This window comes from Biomphalaria glabrata, chromosome 12 (assembly GCF_947242115.1).
Source record: "Biomphalaria glabrata chromosome 12, xgBioGlab47.1, whole genome shotgun sequence".
NCBI classification, from domain to species: Eukaryota; Metazoa; Mollusca; class Gastropoda; family Planorbidae; genus Biomphalaria; species Biomphalaria glabrata.
Window position 1 is genome coordinate 19,770,663 of NC_074722.1, and position 14,522 is coordinate 19,785,184.

Genomic DNA, 14,522 nt, shown 5'->3' on the forward strand with positions numbered 1-14,522 from the left:
CCAGTCAGTTAGGTGCTGATCCGCCACAGCCTGCCTGCTCTAATGGGTGCTTAGAGCTTAGTTTAAAACGACAAGTAGGCTGGAAACTTGCACCAAGCAACAAAAGAAGAAAAATTAAACTGAAAAAGAAAATCCCTGTCATGCGACTGGCCACTTGGAATGTCAGGACAATGTGTTCTGGTCTCACCGGGCCACACGAGCAGGCCAGATGCTGGACTTAGTTGTCAGAGGCTATTTGAGACACATGCCATTAGGTGTATTTTATAGACAATGGGAGCTTAACTCCATTGACACCCCTGGCCATGACAACCTTTGAAAAGAAGAAAAATTAAACTGAAAAAAAAATCCCTGTCGTGCGACTGGCCACTTGTAATGTCAGGACAATGTGTCCTTGTCTCACTGATGATCTTAGGCAGATCGACGACGCAAGGAAGACGGCAGTTATAAACAACGAGCTAAAAAGGTTACATATTGACATTGCAGCCCTGCAAGAAACCCGACTGGCCGAAAACGGCATGCTCCGCGAGACTGACTACACTTTCTTTTGGAAAGGGAAAGCACAGGATGAGACTCGAATACATGGTGTGGGCTTTGCTGTCAAGAACAGTCTTCTTCCCATGATAGTCCCTCCAGTTGGTGGCTCGGAACGGCTACTAAGCATAAGTATGATGACAGCATCTGGAAAGGTCACTCTAATTAGTGCCTATGCCCCCACACTATGCTCGCTTCAGGAGGACAAAGACAAGTTCTATGAAGACCTCAAAGAAGCCATTGCAAACATTCCTCAAAAAGAACATATGATCCTTCTAGGTGACTTCAATGCCAGAGTAGGATCAGATCACACTACCTGGCCAGACTGTCTTGGGCTTTTTGGAATCGGAAAGATGAATGAGAACGGACAAAGACTGCTTGAATTCTGCACATACCATAAGCTCTGCATTACCAACACATACTTCAGAACAAAACCACAGCACTGTGTCTCATGGAGGCACCCTAGGTCTGGGCACTGGCACCAGCTGGATATGATACTGACACGAAAAAAGGACATTGGAAATATACTGCTGACACGTAGCTACCAAAGCGCGGATTGTGATACTGATCATACTTTAGTGTCCTGCCGGACAATACTGCTGCCAACTAAGATCCACACTTCACAGGGAAAAAGAAAATCACGCTTGAATACTACTAGCACAAAAAATCCTGATCTTTGCACCGAATTTGAGAACAAATTAGAGGAAGCTTTTAAAAACTTCTCTGTGACTGAGGTAGAAAAAAGCTGGACGTGATACAATCTACCAAACATCATCACTGGTCTTTGGAAACAAAACCAAGAAAAGCGAAGACTGGTTTGAAGCTAGTCTACCAGAAATGGAAACTGCCACTACGAACAAGAGAGCAGCCATGCTAATCTACAAGAAGGATCCCACCCCAAGCAACTTAAAAAGGCTCAGAGCTGCACGTAACAATGCCCAAAGAGTAGCGAGACAATGTGCTAACAAATACTGGCAGGAGCTATGCGAAGATATTCAATCTTGTGCCGACTGTGGTAACATAAGAGGACTATATGAGGGCATGAGAAAAGCCTTTGGACCTCACACCAGCAAGTGTGCTCCGCTCAAGTCAAAAGATGGCTCAATCATCAGCGATCGTGAGCTGCAAATGGAACGATGGGTAGAACACTATGCAGAACTCTACCAGATTGAAAACGCCATCTCACCAAATGCTGTTTCCAACTTCCCATCACTTCCAGTTTTGACGGAATTAGACGAAACGCCCTCAGTAAAGGAGCTGAGCATTGCCATTGACATGCTTGCACATGGGAAAACACCCGGAGGAGATGGCATTCCTGCTGAAGTAATTCAGGCTGGAAAACATGCCCTAATCAAACCACTCCATGAAATGCTAAGCTTGTGCTGGGAACAAGGAATGGTCCCCCAGGAATTGAAAGACTCCAACATTGTTACAATTTATAAAAATAAAGGCGACCGCTCTGATTGAAACAATTACAGAGGCATCTTACTGCTTAGCATAGTCGGAAAGGCTTTTGCTAGAGTATTACTAAAGCGATTACAGATCCTGGCAGATCGTGTTTATCCAGAGTCGCAGTGTGGCTTTAGGGCAGGTAGATCTACAACAGATATGATTTTCTCTCTGCGGCAGCTACAGGAGAAGAGCAGAGAACAAAAGCAGCCCCTCTTCATAGCTTTTATTGATTTGACCAAGGCCTTTGACCTTGTTAGCAGAAGCGGTCTGTTTGCTGTACTGGAGAGAATCGGCTGCCCAAATAAGTTAAGAAAACTAGTGTCAGCTTTTCACGAAAATATGCAGGGCACCGTTCAGTTTGAAAGTTCTTCCTCCAGGCCATTCTCCATTAAGAGCGGTGTAAAACAAGGATGTGTACTGCCCCCTACACTATTTGGCATCTTCTTCTCAGTCGTACTATCCAGTGCTTTTAAATCCCTGGAAGACGGAATATACATCCATAGCAGATCCGATGGAAGGCTCTTTAACCTGGCACGTCTTAAAGCCAAAACGAAAAGGCGTCGTATCTTGATAAGGGAGCTGCTGTTTGCCGATGACGCGGCACTCGTATCTCACTCACAAGGAGGTCTACAGAAGCTAGTGAACGCCTTAGCAGCTGCTTGTCAAGAGTTTAGCCTTACTATAAGTCTCTCCAAGACCGAAATCCTGGCACAAGACGTCGCAGAAATACCTATAATACAAATTGGGAACCACACCCTTTCAGTGGTGCAGGAATTTACCTACTTGGGTTCAACAATTGTCAGTAACCTAGACTTAGACATCGAGCTGACAAAAAGGATTGGAAAAGCTACCACAGCATTGGCAAAACTCTCCAAGCACGTCTGGGAAAATGGTAAATTGACCACAGCGACCAAAATCCTAGTCTACAACGCCTGTGTTGTGAGCACTCTCCTTTACGGCAGTGAAAGCTGGTCAACATACATGTACCAAGAGCACAGATTGAATAGTTTCCACTTGCGCTGCCTGAGACGCATAATGGGCATCTCTTGGAGGGACCATGTCTCCAATCAGGAAGTTTTGAGATTGGCCAATATGAACAGCATGTATGCTCTCCTGACACAAAGAAGATTACGCTGGCTCGGACATGTCACCCGCATGCCAGATGGTAGAATCCCGAAAGATATCTTATATGCTGAGCTTGTGGAAGGAGTCAGACCTAAGGGCCGCCCAAGACTAACATATAGAGATGTCAAAGACCGGAGTGCATGGAGACAGACTGTGCGTGCTGGGACAACCCTTGCTGAGAACAAAAGAATTGAAGCGGCTTTAATCAAGAGGGAAAAAAAGAAAGCTGCCCTGTCTGCTAGCCCTAAATCAGAGGCATACACATGTACGAATTGTGGCAAAGTCTGCCGTTCTAGAATTGGCTTGATTAGCCACACCAGATTCTGCCCGTCTCAAGATTAAGCCAATACCAGTGACTCACTTGGGCGCATCCATTGCCTTTCGAGACAAAAGGAGCCATATATATACAAAATTAAGCCTATTCAGTTCATATTTTAATCAAATATATGTAGGCCTACAAGCAAATGTTTTTATTTGAAAAAATGGAGTTAGGTCGATTAGCTATTTTGATAGCTTCATTCATACTATTTTTACATTCACGCATTCGCTTTACTTATAACATTATTATTTTGTTTAATTGATTACAAAACACTCTCAGTGACTGTCGTGAATTTGCTTATTTGATATATCGACACTGATACGCAAATTAAGACCCGCGGGTAATATATGTCTAGTATATTGTAAAGTAGAAAGTAAGGCGTATGTAGGTAGTTATGTATGTATGTATGTATGTATGTATGTATGTATGTATTCTTATAACTCTGCCGTGCGCACCGCCATCCAGACTAGTGCTAGAAGGTGCGCACTGTGATAAACTAGACCTAGAAGGATGTCAACATTAGGAAGAGGAGAGGAAAATGATTTCCGCCCAAGTTGAGAGCCGAAGTGAAAAGACTGTGCCTAAGAAAGATGATGTTTTATGAACTTGTGATGTCGTGTAAATAAAGATATATGTGCCTCGTTGAGTGGCCTCACTTAAGTTATTACAATTGGTGTAAGAAGTGGGATCATAGGCAACTCAATGAGAGGAGGTAGGCTTTGATTACAATGACATATTTGAAGCTATTACATCAGCTCTCAATTAAAGAGATAAGACAAGAGCTTCGGGACAGAGGTTTAAAATCCCTCGGTAGCAGGGAAACGCTCACGGCTCGTCTGAGGCAAGCTCTGATCAATGAAGAGGAAGATCCGGAGACCTACACATTTAAAATTGAACTTGGGATTGTTGAGTTCATTGGCAAGATCCAGGACTTTGTGGATGCATTTGATGAACAACTGAACATGAGCAGGAACATAAAGTTGAACAAAGTTGATGAAAGTGTATTGCAATTAGAAGGCCATATAGACCAAAGTGATAAAATTGTGTCGCAAGCAAAAGGAGGAATAAACTCATTAGGGAAGGATCAGTTGCCTGGTCAGGACTGTGGCTGCACAAACAGTGGTGTTGGAGGCACTGGGGATTGGAGCGCTGTCTGTGACTGTGTTGTGGGCAAGTCTGGCGGGGATGACAACGATTGCTGCGGCGATCTCAATGGGATATACAGAATTGAAAGAAAAGAAACAAATGAAGAAACTAGAGAAGTCTGTTATGCGCCTGAAACTTTTGTTCCTGGTATACCTGCAACGAGCCGGATAGATAAAGACAACGTTGGGTCTGCGTCCAAGCTGGCTGCTGTGGACCTTAAAGACCTCTGTTTATCTGTCAGTATCTTTGATGAGAACTCAAACCATGAAAGCCTCAAGACCGTTTCTGATTCCTTTGATGTCGTCGAGTGAAATTGCGAATACGGGTCCCAACAATGGCCGAGACAGAAAGAACGAATTTGACTTTGGCAGCGGCATAAGGGAGAACTCCATACTTGGCAACTGCATCCTGGCGATTGACATGAACTGTGTATGCGGCGTCCTGCGGGGTAAGTGCCCATGCCAAGATACCCAGCTACAAGACCTGAGCTTGACAGAAATGTGTACTTCTGCCCACATTAGTGAAAGTGACTTGAACGGTGGTGAATTAATCCCAGCGAAACATGATGTAGTGGTGGATGAACATTACAAGGATGTTTCATGGGCACACCTTACAGATGAAGCTGAGAAAGACTATGTGCTTGAGACCATGGCTAGCTGTGGGCCTACATTTGTGTCACGACACGTCCATGGAAAAGGTCCGCTGAGTCAGCGTCTTAGAACAACAACCCTGGAATCTACGGTCATCGCCACAACAGGCTGGCAACCCTGACCTCCACTAACTCTCCATGTGTCAGCTGGCTGGCATCAGCGTCTATCGTCATGAGGTCGAAGCAGCGACCACGATATCGCCTCAAGCGTAGACTTGCCAACTGGAAGAAGAGGAAGCGACGACCACGGGAAACTGTGCAGATGGCTTTGTGGGCAACAGACACCCTAAAGTCTGTGGTTCCCACCGATCGACCTCCACCTGAACTGTCAAAGCTCCACTGCACTGTTTCTTTTCGGGACGAAAAGCTCTAAGAAGGGGGCAATGTTATAACTCTGCCGTGCGCACCGCCATCCAGACTAGTGCTAGAAGGTGCGCACTGTGATAAACTAGACCTAGAAGGATGTCAACATTAGGAAGAGAGGAGAACGATTTCCGCCCAAGTTGAGAGCCGAAGTGAAAAGACTGTGCCTAAGAAAGATGATGTTTTATGAACTTTTGATGTCGTGTAAATAAAGATATATGTGCCTCGTTGAGTTTGCCTCCCTTAAGTTATTACAGTATGTATGTGCCAAATAGAAATCAAAACCGTTTGACCAAACTTGATAAAATTTGGCAGAAATGTTCCTTGTGTGCTAACTTGAACCGTGACGAATGTAAAGTAGCCCTAAAACAAACTTAAGACCCTAAAAAAACGTTGCCCAACTTTATAAAAGTATTGTATCTTATAAATCTAGGTCACAACGCCATGTCTACATCAAGACGAAGAGGTCACGCATGCGCAGAGATAAAAATGTCTAGGTCTGAATTAGCAGTCATTCAAGAAAACATAATTTTTTACTTTTACAAATGAACATACATATTAGTGTGTATTCATTTCATTATTTAATGAAAATTAACCTTCAAATTTGAGTTTACACAACATTTTTTTTTACATAAAATCGTTCGCTCTAAATGTAAATAGCTTTAAACGTCTTGACATATTTTTCCGTAACTTGCGGCTCCATTACATGATCCTCTTAGTGATACAAATGAAATGAACGTCAGAGGTCATAATATCGCGCATTATAAAGGTATATTATTAAACTAATAAACTACTTACATAATACAATTTACTTTCCAATGTGTTTTTTTAAAGCATTTAAGCCTACAGTTACTGATTCGGTTTTAATTTTAAGTCTTTAATTTCAATTGACTTTTTTCTTTCAGATTTACTTATGCGCATTTAGACCTCTTAGCATAGCTACATAATTATACAAACATTTCATTCATCATGTCGTCATAGTAGCTAGATCTAGGTCAACACAAGCCATTTACTAGGCTCAAAGTCTTTAGTTATTGACTAGACTACTATGGCATTCAATTTTTTTTTAGATTTTAGATCTATATCCGCAAAAGGGGGGGGGGAATCAGAATTTAGTGACTGATTTTTTGCTTTGATTTTATTTATTTTAGGTGAGATTTTAATACTAAACCATCACTTGCCCCAGCTAAACCAAGGGGGTTTTGAGTTTAAAACTCCCTACCAGGTGTTTTTGCAGTTAACTCCCCCTCTTCGAGGTTCGAGTTAAAAAATACCCTATCAGGGGGGGTTCGTGTTTAAAACACCTTACCAGGGGGGTTTGATTTTAAAACCCCCTACCAGGTGTTTTTGCAGTTAACTCCCCCTCTTCTATAAAACAAAACAGAAAAAAAATGCAAACGACAATCCCCAAATTCCAAGAGCACAGTTTAGGAATATTTTGATTTTAAACCCCCCTCCAAAATTTACGATAAACCCCCTCTTCAATATAAAAAAAGCAAATTACACACTAATAATTCTATGAGCGTAGCCAAAGGGGTTTTGAGTTTACCCCACCCCCTCTTCAGTAGGGTTTGCAGCTAAAGAATACCTCTTCAATATAAAAAAAAGCAAATTACGCACTCAAAATGTTATGAGCGTAGCTAAATGGGTTTTGACTCAGTTTTGAATTTAACCCCCCCCTTCAGCGGGGTTTGAAGGTAAAAAAATACCTTTTTAATAATAAAAACAAAGCAATACCTCTTCAATATAAATAAAAACGCAAAAATTTATGAGCATAGCCAAAGAGGTTTTGAGTTTAAATCCCCCGCCAACGGGGTTTGAAGCTAAAAAATACATCTTCAGTGTACGAAAAAAAAGCAAATTACGCACTCACAATGCTATGAGCGTTGCCACAAGGGGTTTTGAGTTTAACCCCCCTTCAGAGGGGTCTGATGCTAAAATATACCTCTTCAATATTAAAAAAAGCAAATTACACACTAAAAATATTTGAGCGTAGCCAATCCAATTGGGGTTTTCGAGTTTAAACTCCTCTCCTCCAGATGGCTTTTTAAAAGTTTTAAACCCCTCAAGATAAATTTGAGATTAAAATCCCCCTACAGAGCGTTTGAGGTGGAAAACCTCTAACTTCAATATTATTCTAAAGCAAACTACAGTTACTAAATGCTATTATCGTAGCTAAATTGGGTTTTGAATAAAAAAAAAACAAATCCAGAGATTTTTTAGTTTAAAACCCCCGACAGATGATTTTGAAGATAAAACTTCCCTTTTCGATATAAAATCTAAAGCAAAGTACAGTTACTTAATTCCAAGAGCGTATTCAAGAGAGGTTACACATTTCTACCAGCGACGGGGCTCCATTAATATATTACAGTGAATAGTCATCTACCGAAATTGAAAAACACTAAGTGTGGCTCAACAAAGATGGCTAAGACAGATTTTAGGAATTAGTTATAGAGATCGGGTCTAAATCAAGGAAATCCTATGCCGAACTGGGAGTCGACTCCTTAGTAAGATTGCGACAGAGCGCCCATGAGGTTTGCAGGACATTTTCTCCGACAAAATGAATTACGCATAAGAAGAGTTGCGATGACATCCTAGTACAACTTGGCACCACACATTCATTGAGGTCCTCAGAGCAGGTGGGAAGAGGCTTAAGACATTACCAGTGACAGATTTTGTGCAAACAGCTTGAAATGCGCCGAATAGCAGATTCGATTTTGAAATACAACTTTTTAATAGTAGGAAAATGCACTGTAGATACCTCAGAATATGCATTTTGTTGGCTTTCAATACCAGAAATAGTGCTTGGCTCCGCCCCGCACTGGGGAAGCTCCTAGCGCTCCCCCAGACCCCTTAGTAACACTGTGACAGAGCGTCGCAAGAGGTTTGCAGGACATTTGCTCCGACAAAATGAATTACGCATAAGAAGAGTTCTGATGACATCCTAGTACAACACACTTTCATGGAGGTCCTCAGAGCAGGTGGGAAGAGGCTTCAGACATCGCCCGTGACAGATTTTTGTGGAAACAGCTTGACGGCAAATGCGCCGAATGGCGCGGGAGGGTCTAAGTCAGTAAGAATAGCACATTGGGTTTTTGAAATAAAACTTTTTAATAGCAGGATAATGCACTGTAGATACCCCAGAATATACATTTTGTTGGCTTTTAAAACCAGATATAGTGCTTGGCAGCGAGGGGGCTCTCAGCGATCCCCCAGACCCCTTGCACTAATTCCAGGAAGAACCTATTCTAGGGCACAATAAACGTCTTCCAAAAGAATGAAGGGTCAGAATGTAATAGATATTAATTATGTACACACACACACACATTCATCCATCCAAACATATATATATATATATATGTTTTAGCGGGGGGGGGGGGCGGGAGGGGGGAGAAAAGAATCCCCCCCCTAAAAAAAATCCTGGCTACGCTCATGTATATATGTACACTCTACATAGGATTGACTAATGAGATTATAACTTTTATTTAAAATAAAATTTTAAAGAAAATATAACTTGAATGAGGTGTCTACGCGAAAAAGGGTTCAATACTCATTCGGGATTATCCTAGTGAAGAGTGTCTTCCAGTCTTTGGTTTAGGTTGTCATAGAAGAGTACTTGATAGACAAATTTAATTGAGGAGCGAGCTCATAATTAGTTAAATTATCCGATCGGCTAAGGTGGCTTTTAGCTAACACGTTTTCGTCATCGTAGATAATTTTCATCTTTCTGGCGGTCCCCGTATGGTCGTCTTGCGGACTCTTGGGGGTCTGCATACTTCAGTTTGAGAAACACTGGCATAAGAATATCTTTGTGATATTTGGTTAAAACTAAAACGCACCATTTCTTCTTGCTGTGCACTTTCAACTTCATGAGAACAAAGGAACGCTACTTTCTATGGACGTTATCATCGCAGTGCATGTCTTCCTACTCTAGTCAGTCTAATGTAGTCACGGTCTAGATCTGATGGTGCAGTTACTGAAGCCTTAACGGTAAACCAAGTAATTATAGCACAGTCCTAGAACTGGAGGGGCCTATTGAAGAATACATTCCTTTTTTTTTTTAAAGACATGATTATCTAGCGAGTCTAATCATAATAATCTTACTAATGATAGTTTTTACTTATGTCAATCATTGTCAATGTTACTGAATGTAGTCTACATCTAGATCCAGTCTCTATGTATCTAGATCCAGTCTATGTGTATCTAGATCTAGTCTCTATGCATCTAGATCTAGTCTCTATGCATCTAGATCTAGTCTCTATGCAACTAGATCCAGTCTCTATGCATCTAGATCTAGTCTCTATGCATCTAGATCTAGTCTCTATGCAACTAGATCCAGTCTCTATGCATCTAGATCAGTGGTTCCCAAACTTTTTTGTCTCTTATAGACCCCTTGCCATGTTTTCTGGTTATCGGTAGACCCCCTGCTTAACTTTCAAATTTTTGCAAATTCAACATTTTTAAAACTAATTTCTATCTGTACAAAAAGTAAAGTAAAGTTCCCCTCAGACCTTGTGGTCTATAGGGCAGATGATGTAAAGGTCATCTGTTTCTGTGGCCTATGATTATCGAGGGTTTCATGTGGCCAGCACAACGACCAACAGCCTTTACTTTCCCCAACTAATGTCAGGTACCCATTAGAGCTGGGTGGCCTCAGAGGCGCCCAAAAGATTCCGAAATAAAAAATCCAAGTCTTTAACAGGATTCAAACTCGGGACCCCCAGTTCAGAAGCCAAGCACTTTACCGCTCAGCCAAACCGCCTCCTAATTTCTATCTGTAGAGAGTTGAAAAGTGAAAAAGTAATTTAAAGCTACATATTAGAGATTTTAGAGATCTCTCTTTTTTATTGATAAAATTCAAAACCAATTAAAATAGCAATATGTATTGCTGGAATCTCCAACTACAATAGCCTTAAGTATCATTGTAAGAGTTTTCGCAAAGAGCAGTTTCTCGTCTATTTTGTTGACGTTTCACGAGTTGCTCAAATTTTGTGTCCTCGCGAAGATGTTATCACTATCGGGAGAAAGAGCGAAGGCGAGTGACTGTCGCCTAAACCAGTAAGCATGAAGGGCTCATTAGTCTTGGCTGGCTACCCACCTAGCAGAAGAAAAACTGAATTCAAAACTCTCCTGTCTTGCAACTCAAACATGGGAAAGGTTTTGTGTTTTAACCTGAGGAAAAATAAGGAGCCGGCGACCATAATGCAGTTTGCAGCACACACCACTACATCCTGGCAGAACCTGTTACGCTGCTGAGCCCAAACTTATATATATCGTTTGCAAAGAATTACATATGAAGCTTTTAATTTTATAACTCATGCCACCAAAGCAACCTTGAACTGTATTGTTGCTTAAAGAAATTCTTTTAATAATATCAGATGTGGGTTTGTGTAAAACAGGTTTTAAAACAACAACGTCTGGTAAAAATCAATGTTTTACCTATGGTGTTTTCCGCATTTTGCCATAAATAAGTAAATTTCCCCTTTCAGACATTGTGATGATGTTATGGTCATCTGTTTCTTTGGCCAACGGTTAACGAGAAGGGTGTCATGTGGGCAGAACAACGACCAACCGCCTTTACTTTTACTAACATAATTCAGGTACCCATTAGAGATGGGTGGACTCAGGGGAGCCCTGAAAATCCTGAAATTCAAAATTCACAGAGATTCAAACCCAGGACCCCAATTACGGAAGCCAAGCGCTTAACCACTACCACCACACCCTTATTTTGCTATAATTGAACAGATATTGTAAGACTCATAAACCACCATCTTCTCTACATGATGTTGAATAAAGATTTTGTGGGTCTATTCTGAACTTTATCTTTGACTGTTCAAAAGTTTTTCAAATCTATATCTTTTTATCTGGGTGATATTGTCGCAGATGATCCTCAAGCGTAATTAGTTTCATATCGTCATAAAAAAGGCAATCGGTAACCGCTTCGTTGACAAGGAAAGAATGAACAATTTTATATAATCAATGCTAGACAGTCTACATTTCTTTTTGTTAACATTATTTACATGAAGATAAAATTTAGTTATTTTAATAAGTATTGAAATTAAATACAACAATTTTTCGTTTGAATAGCGGGATAAATATTTAAATGATTATCTAAGTCACAAATTATATATATTGTGAAGAATTACATTAATGGGATGTAAAAATTAGTCACAACCTGCTTATATGAAATCTATTATCATAGACCCCCTTGGACATCTCATGGACCCCCAATTTGTTTTTTCACTATGTAGACCCCTTGAAAGTCTTCGTAGACCCCTGCGGGTCTATATAGACCACTTTGGGAATCACTGATCTAGATCTAGTCTCTATGCAACTAGATCCAGTCTCTATGCAACTAGATCCAGTCTCTATGTATCTAGATCCAGTCTCTATGCAACTAGATCCAGTCTCTATGTATCTAGATCTAGTCTCTATGTATCTAGATCTAGTCTCTATGTATCTAGATCTAGTCTCTATACATCTAGATCCAGTCTCTATGTATCTAGATCTAGTCTCTATGCATCTAGATCTAGTCTCTATGTATCTAGATGTTCGATTAGAATCTCCGATGAAGTCCTGAATGGTTGGAGTGGTGAAACGTCCCTATACAAACCATTGAGAAACATTTTGTGTTTTTTTTCTATAAAAATCTAATAAAGCTACCACAACGTATCAGAGGCATTTTAAGTTGACATAACATTCTAACTGGTCTAATACACTTATCTATCTATCTATCTATCTATCTATCTATCTATCTATCTATCTATCTATCTATCTATCTATCTATCTATCTATCTATTTATCTGTCTGCCTATCTATCTATCACTGTGTTTTGTCTGTCTGTATAGGGGCGGACCGGCTATAGGAAATTAGTTTTTCTTTTCTTTTCTTTTTTTTTTCTCTATTTTGCTCTTTCTCTTCTGACGTTCTTGGTTTAAAGTTCAATATGTCCAAAGATTTATCTTGCTTCTTGCTTCTTTATGTTAAATATGGTGGGTAGCTGGTGTGGTTGGAAGAGTAGGACTACAAGTAGATTGCTGCTCTAGGGACTTTCCATTTTGTGGTGCAAAGTTGCAACTTGGAAGTCTACTGAAAGCAACATTGTCTTCTCCGTTTGCTGAGTTGAGCCTTTTGCTAACCAAGTAAGTCCATTTGTAAGTACTAGCTGCAGGGTAGTTCCCAGTCCTTGTCTGAACAGTCCAGTTGTAAGTACCAGCTGCAGGGTAGTTCCCAGTCCTTTTCTGAACAGTCAATTTGTAAGTACCAGCTGCAGGGTAGTTCCCTGAACAGATCTTGTCTGAACAGTCAATTGGTAAGTAGCTATGATCATCTCTAGCGAGTAGCAATGGTTCCTTTAACATAACCTACTTCTTTCTCACATTCACATAAGTAACAGGCCTGTAGTAAATCACAATCGGACACAACTTTTTATTTTGTGAGAAACGGTTCGGACGCGGTCAAAGTAGAGAGACAAAACTGAACGTCAAATCGATCACAGTATAACTATGTAAGCCTAGTAATAATGATATCTCCTCATTCGGGCTGGACGATAGCAAATGGCTTTCGACTCTGTCGGCTCACAACATGCACTTCCCTCCAATGTTTCTAGTCAACAAAGAAAGGAAGAAACACAAGACTTAATGAACAGTTGTGGACGAGTCAAATCCGAGAATGTTTGGAAATAGGAAAATCCCGATGTGCTCATCGGAAAGACACCTTGCAATCATGAAGCACTACAAGAACTAAATCGAAAGAGGAAATCCTAGATTACCATCAACTTTATTCAGTTGGTTTTAAAAAGCTTGTTTTATCTAACTTGTTTTATTTCTATTTTTTCTTTGCTTATGATAGCTGTCTTCTTTGACACGTTTTAGGCGCGATCAAAGGCTAGCATTTCTCAGTCAAGATTCCACATTCCTTGATGGAGCTCTTTAGTGTCAGAGAAAGAACGTGTACAGACTTTCGGCCCGACAGACAGACCCTAACCCAGAGTCAGCTGTATGATATCGTTGCAGCCCTGCATCTATAAAATGAGACTTTGAATATATTATGATAATTTCTGACCATAAAAATGTTGAAATAGTTACTCTAAGGGGCACGAGTGTCAGAAATTCTCAATTGAGATGTAAGTCATGTGACTCAGGTCGATGTGCTCAATTGAGATGTAAGTCTTGTGACTCAGGTCAATATGTTCAATTGAGATGTGACTTAGGTCGATGTGCTCAAAAGAGATGTGACTTAGATCGATATATTCAACTGAGATGTGATTCAGGTTGTTGTGCTCGAAAGAGATGTGACTTAGATCGATATATTCAACTGAGATGTGATTCAGGTTGTTGTGCTTGAAAGAGATGTGACTTAGATCGATATATTCAACTGAGATGTGATTCAGGTTGTTGTGCTCGAAAGAGATGTGACTTAGATCGATATATTCAACTGAGATGTGATTCAGGTTGTTGTGCTCGAAAGAGATGTGACTTAGATCGATATATTCAACTGAGATGTGATTCAGGTTGTTGTGCTCGAAAGAGATGTGACTTAGATCGATATATTCAACTGAGATGTGATTCAGGTTGTTGTGCTCGAAAGAGATGTGACTTAGATCGATATATTCAACTGAGATGTGATTCAGGTTGTTGTGCTCGAAAGAGATGTGACTTAGATCGATATATTCAACTGAGATGTGATTCAGGTTGTTGTGCTCGAAAGAGATGTGACTTAGATCGATATATTCAACTGAGATGTGATTCAGGTTGTTGTGCTCGAAAGAGATGTGACTTAGATCGATATATTCAACTGAGATGTGATTCAGGTTGTTGTGCTCGAAAGAGATGTGACTTAGATCGATATATTCAACTGAGATGTGATTCAGGTTGTTGTGCTCGAAAGAGATGTGACTTAGATCGATATATTCAACTGAGATGTGATTCAGGTTGT

At 40.5% G+C, this 14,522-nt stretch overlaps 1 protein-coding gene across 5 annotated transcripts in view; it reads left to right on the forward strand.

Annotated features, from left to right (window-relative positions):
* The first annotated feature begins 9,443 nt into the window (after nucleotides 1-9,443).
* Nucleotides 9,444-14,522, forward strand: part of LOC106073490 (uncharacterized) — a 107,431-nt gene continuing 102,352 nt past the window's right edge. For 2 of the 5 annotated variants that reach the window (XR_008774123.1, XM_056006899.1), the window contains exons 1-2: nucleotides 9,450-9,575; nucleotides 12,586-12,727. The gene's annotated coding sequence lies outside the window, so the exon portion shown is untranslated. Of the gene's footprint in view, nucleotides 9,585-12,585; nucleotides 12,728-12,878; nucleotides 12,898-14,522 lie in introns of those variants that run through there. The other 3 variants (XM_056006900.1, XM_056006901.1, XM_056006902.1) reach the window with 3 other exon arrangements.